At 43.7% G+C, this 6,000-nt stretch overlaps 1 protein-coding gene across 2 annotated transcripts in view; it reads left to right on the top strand.

Moving 5' to 3' along the window:
- Positions 1–204: 204 nt before the first annotated feature.
- LOC137335336 (engulfment and cell motility protein 2) overlaps positions 205–6,000 on the top strand; it is a 145,884-nt gene continuing 140,088 nt past the window's right edge. For both annotated transcript variants that reach the window (XM_068000665.1, XM_068000664.1), the window contains exon 1: positions 205–332. The gene's annotated coding sequence lies outside the window, so the exon portion shown is untranslated. The remainder of the gene's footprint in view (positions 333–6,000) is intronic.

Genomic DNA, 6,000 nt, shown 5'->3' with positions numbered 1-6,000 from the left:
CGGGCGCTGCGTTTCGCTTTAATTAGTGTTTACAGTAAAACGTCGCCAAGCACCCCTTTGCAACAGAGAAATGATTGACAGCGGGTTGGACCAATCGGATTCCAGCTTCGGGCCGTCTCGGGCGATTGACAGCGCCCCGCGGGGGAGGGCTGGGCCAATGGGAAGGTTTGGCTCGGCGGCGAGTCCCGCCTTGCCCCACAGGGACCCGAGCTCGCGGAGCAGGGTAGCGGAGCAGTGTAGCGGAGCAGTGTAGCAAGAGAGGCAGAGCCGGAGAGAGAGAGAGGACTGGGGGGCTTTCCTCAGGGCAGGGGCTGCAGCCGGACCGAGCTCAGGTAAGATGCAGGTGGAGGCTGAAGGATGTTCCTGGATATTAATGCTGTGTTTCCTCCTCCTCCTCCTCCTCCTCCTCCTCCCGCAGTAGTGCAACTGGCTCATTCAGACAACACTCTATCCCTGTAGCAGGGTTGCAAATCGGGGTTGTTTGATTTAATTTAAAAAACAACTGTTCTTCAAAAGGAACAAACCCCCCCCCCCCCCCCCCCCCCCGCCAAAAAAAAAATGCGTGTGTGTAATTTCCTCAAGAGGTATTCACTACCAGTGGAAAAATTGTGTCCTGATGTTGATGTCCTTCTTATTAGATAAAGTTTAAAAATAATAATAAGCTTGTCCTAAGGGAAGCAGAACAGCCTTGGGATGGAGATATTACCACAAAGGGAATGAATAATCATCCAGAGGAATTATTTAATTAGACGAAAAATAGTGTGTGTGTTTGTAAGTGTAGTCACAGCAAGGACAGGAGAATGATTCACACCTGCAAGAGGGAGGCAGAAGCTGTTTTGCAGCCATATGGAGAGGCTGATGCTGGAAAATTACAACACAAGCTCTTAGGTGTAGCATATTTCAAATGTATTTTTGCATTTTTCTCATGTGTATATATATGTGTGTGTGTGCAGGCTACTTGAAAGGATCAAGTGGAACAGTTTTATTCTGTGTTTTGATGCACATGTCGAAAAATTCTGAGCTGCATCTAATTCAAGACTGAATTTATCACGTGTGTGTCAAAGGGGGGTGAGAGTGAAGTGTTTTGATAGATGAAATATTCAAATGATGAACTTGGAAGTGTGGAAAGTACTTTGATGTTCCCCTCAATCAGAAGGTTTTACCTTTTTTATCCCCCAGAGGTGCTAGGCCACCATTTTGAAAATTCCTGCAAAAAGGATTTGAATTAGACTCTGCCCCTGTTCACCATCAAACAGTTTTAAATAATGCTGGTCAATCTTCCATGGTGTTACATGTGGGGTGTGGAGATGGTGTAGTCTTTAAGTGAAGTCAGGATAGAGGATGGGGGTTAATTTGTACAGAATAACAAGTTTTCATAGGCAATTCCCTTTATAAATGTGGACATGGGAATTTATAATGGCAATTCAGAAATAAGGCCAGATTGAATGACTTTAAAGTGAGGATTGAATTAAATCTGTACAAATTAACCCCCATCATCTATCCTGACTTCACTTAAAGACTACACCATCTTCACACCCCACATGTAACACCATGGAAGATTGACCAGCATTATTTAAAATTGTTTGATGGTGAACAGGGGCAGATTAGCTACATAAGAAATTTATAAAGGGAATTGCCTATGAAAACTTGCTCTGTCCTGTTAGTGGTGGTGCAGTGCCTCTCATGGTGGGAGGGTGTAATTACAGCATAGCAAGTTTACATAGGTAGTTTCCATTATAAATGTGGGTATAGGAATTTATAACAGAAAAAATTGATAGGAAGTATGAGCAGACTTTTAATATATTTAGATTTTTCTAGTGAGAAATTTAGGTGACTGGACTAATACCTGTAGTATAGGTTAGTACCAAGGTTAAAAGTGTGAAAGAGAAGGTGAGCTACATTGGGAAGTGGTGATTAGATGATGTTAGGTTTGAGTTTTAAAAGTCTTGATGATTGTAGGAAGAAGGGAAGACTGAAGGAGGTGAGTGGTCCCAACAGTTTTGAGGTCATGGGAAAGAATGAGTTAAGAGTAGGAGTTGATGTGATGAGCCTTGATTTCAATGTGGTGATAATGCAGGGATGAGGAAGAGTATGTAGGGATGTGTATTTGCAGCTTAGGAGGAACAAGGGAAGGTTGTTCATTCAGCAGCACTGACTAATAGAAGAGATTTAAAAATGTTATGACAGAGAGAAAATGTTGGAGGGAAAGTTGAAAGAAACATCTATAAGATGGCAAGTATTTTTTTCTTGTCTCCAAGAATACAAAAGATGCTGGAAGAACCATCTTTTTAAATTTGGAAACAGTATTCAGATCTTTGGAATTGGGCGAGAGAGAGGAGTTGTTGAGTGGAAATGAAGTTCTTGACGGAACAGGAAACGGAGCTCCTTGGAGGCACGTTTAGAACTGGAGGTTGGAGTTTGACTCGAATAGTTCTGTGATAAATTAGAAGATATGTCATTTAAAAAAAAAATTCTTGAGACTTTGTGCAAAGTGTTCCTCTGGTGGGAGAGTCCAGAACAAGGGGGCATAAGCTTAAAATTAGAGCTAGCTTGTTCAGGGGTGATGTCAGGAAGCACTTCTTCACAAAGGGTAGTGGAAATCTGGAACTCTCTTCCTCCCCAAAAAACTGTTGAGGCTGGGGGCTCAGTTGAAACTTTAAAATCTGAGGTTGGTAGATTTTTGTTAGGTAAGGGTGTTAAGGGTTACTGAACCAAGGTGGGTAAATGGAGTTAAGATACAGATCAATCAGATCATGGCTGAATGGTGGAACAGGTTTGAGGGGCTGAATGGCCTACTGACGTTCCCATGTTCCTGTCAGTGACTACGATGTGGATTGCTACATTTGCTGGCCTCCCCCTCTTGCTAGGAAGCAGGTGATGGCAGCTTTCCAGCACTTCACCCAAGTGGCCATTCTTTACATATGAGCCAAGGCAGTGTGTTGCCATGCTATTTGCCTGAGTAGGGAGTTAGAGCCAAGACAAATTCTGAGACACATCTTTAATCAATGTACAGGGACTTTAAAGGGGTCACTTTCTAGCAATCAGTGAGTGGGAACCCTAGTTCATCCTAGGGCTCCCCCAGCCCAGATGTGCTGAGGAGGTATGTTGTAGCACTCCAGCTGCTGCCTCACTCCAGCCTAGTCAGCTAGCTCAGCTTCTCACTGGGCAGAGCATTTTTTTATTTTCACTTTTCACCAACTTTTCTCCACTCCCCTTCTGGAGGTTTTGACTCCTTCCTTGTTGACCTCTGGTACCTTGCCTAAGTGACCCTCGTTTATTTGTGAGCCTTGTCAATAATGTTGCTGGGCTACTAGACTACAAGGGGGCACCTTAGCTGAGTTCAATCCTGTCCTTGCCTGATGGCCATGCACGTGCACTTCCAGCGTGGCTGTCAGCTGTGGCTCATTTGGTAGCATTCTCGCCTCTGAGTCAGAAGGTCGTGGTTTCAAGTCCTACTCCAGGGACTTGAGTGCAAAATCTAGGCTGACACTCCAGTGCAGTACTGAGGGAGCGCTGCACTGTCTTTTGGACTGAGGCCCCGTCTGCCCCCTCAGGTGGATGCAAATGTTCCCATGGTACTATTTCGAAAAAGAGCAGGGGAGTTCTACCCGTTGTCCTGGCCGCTATTTATCTTTCAACCAACGTCACTAAAAACAGATTATCTGGTCTTTATCTCATTGCTGTTTGTGGGACCTTGCTGTGTGCAAATTGGCTGCTGTGTTTCCCTACATTACAACAGTGACTACGCTTCAAAAATATTTAATTGGCTGTAAAGCGGATTGGGACGTCCTGGTTGTGAAAGGCGCAATATAAATGCAAGTCTTGCTGGGTTATGATGAGGAACAGGAGCCCTGGCCACTTGTACTGCTGTTTGGATTATATTTCAGAGGGATTCTAGCTCAAGTCTTTTGAGGGTAGAGATGGCCTGTAAGATCAATTTTACTTGTGAAAGTCAACAACACAGTCTGTCCATTCACAGGAACTGTTCTGTCGACTGATCCTCCTGGCAAGTGCAGCACAGTTGAATCCCTGCCTCTGTGTTCTGTTGAAACTAGGAATTCTTTATAATGGGAGTGAATGGTACTTTGGAATTCCTTATTTGGATGAGGACATTTATCCGGAATTCATTGTAAAAATGTTAATGGCATTTCAAGGGAGTTGCATGCCAATTGGTTTGGCAGTTTTCTTGTCTGATGTAATTTGAATCTGTAGCCAGAACTTTTATAATTTATTTATTTGTTATAATCATTGTGAGGGTATGAATGCCTCTCTTTTCTTCCCAATTTTCTTGAGACCATGTGTGCAACCTGCAGATGAGTGGCAGGCACCCGATCTGCCTCTGGATCCCTGCCAATCCTGCTCTTGAATGGGTAGCTAGGAGGCAAGAAACAGTTGCCCAAAGATGACACTTCCTATTTTCTATCTTCCCCTGCACCCCCCCCAGCCTCCATAGTATTGCAGAGATCCTGAGCTCAGACTCCTGTGTCCCACCCCTGCCATAGTGCAACCGGTAGCTCTATGGCACTGCTGTCCATAGGAGTCGGTATTTATTTGCACACTACATTTTCACCTGCACTTTATTTTGCCCTGTGCTTAGGCTGTAGGCTCAGTTGCATCCCCCTTTAATGCGGTCGCTTGCTTTGCATATTAAGTGACTTTATGTAGTTGGTCATTTTTCCATTGCTTTCCGACTCCTACGACTGCTGGCAAGTCCATGAAATTCCAGGCTCCCTGGATGACTATTATTTTTAACATTTTTCAGCTCCCACACAGAGGCTGAAACAAAACATTATTATTACAGTAATAAAGCTACTGAAGCATTAGCTTAATTAGCCCATTAGTTGAAATAGTATTTTAAGTGTGCAATTTAATTGTAATGTATTTTAAACATTAATTCTAATTGCTTGCCCTTTCTTTTGTTTCTCCCCATTCTAATGTTTTATTTTTGTCTAATACATCCTGGCCTGTTTTTAAAGTTGCAAACCATTTTCCTTAAATTTCTTAAACGAAAGCAAAAATACTGCGGATGCTGGAAATCTGAACTAAAAAACAGAAAATGCTGGAAAACAGTCCGCAGGTCAGGCAGCATCTGTGGGGAGAGAAATGGGGTTAATATTTCAGGTCGATGACCTTTCATCAGAACGGGATGATGTTAGAGATTTAACAGTTTTTAAGCAAATAGAGTGAGGGAGAAGGGGGCAGGAAACGAACAAGAGTAGAAGGACTGTGGTAGGGTGGAGGGCAGGAGTGATCAAATGATGAAAGTGATGATGGTGCAAGGCAAAAAGAGATGATAATGAGACAAGTATAGAAACAAACGATGGGTCCAGAGGTGGTGTAAATGGTTATAGCGGAGGAGGAGGGAAGCATGGAAAATCTGGCAAAGAGATGGCTCCCATGGCCTGGAAATGTGGTGATAGAAAGGCAGGTAGGTCCCAGGTTTACTTAAATTTCTTTCCATGCCCTAAAAGACCCACTTTCCATTTTGGAAACTTATTTAACTGCATTGCCAAAGGGCCGGGAGGATGGGATGGGGTGGGGTGGGGGGGGCACTCCTGTTCCTGCTCCTCGACCCCTGGAGGTAAGGGATGAAAATCTGGCCTTATCCACTTGATCTTATTAATCTTCCAAGTCAGCATGTCCAATGATAGTTGTTGAGTTATTTGTGCTTCTGTGGCTGCTTCTGTGGGAAAGGATGTGTGGTGGCCTTGCCTGGTCTTGTAAATTATGAGCTATATTGGGTTATTGTGCAACATCTGTGGGTCAAGTGGGAAAGGGAAGAAAAATTTTCCTTGGGTGATGACCTTGGTTCCAACATTGCAGATGAAAACTGAAGCGGATTGGGAGATTATGCAAATAGCCACGTGCTGATTCAGGGAAAATCAAAGTCCGAAAGCTTCTCAGAATTGTGCTGATATAGTAGGAAATGCTGCAATTCAGCAAATTAAGTCTACTGCAGTAAACTTCTGCATTTAGAAGTCAGAGTACCAGAACAATGCT

Source organism: Heptranchias perlo, chromosome 19 (assembly GCF_035084215.1).
Source record: "Heptranchias perlo isolate sHepPer1 chromosome 19, sHepPer1.hap1, whole genome shotgun sequence".
Taxonomy (NCBI): Eukaryota; Metazoa; Chordata; class Chondrichthyes; order Hexanchiformes; family Hexanchidae; genus Heptranchias; species Heptranchias perlo.
The sequence above is the reverse complement of the archived record's forward strand: the minus strand, read 5'-3'. Positions and strand labels throughout refer to the sequence as shown.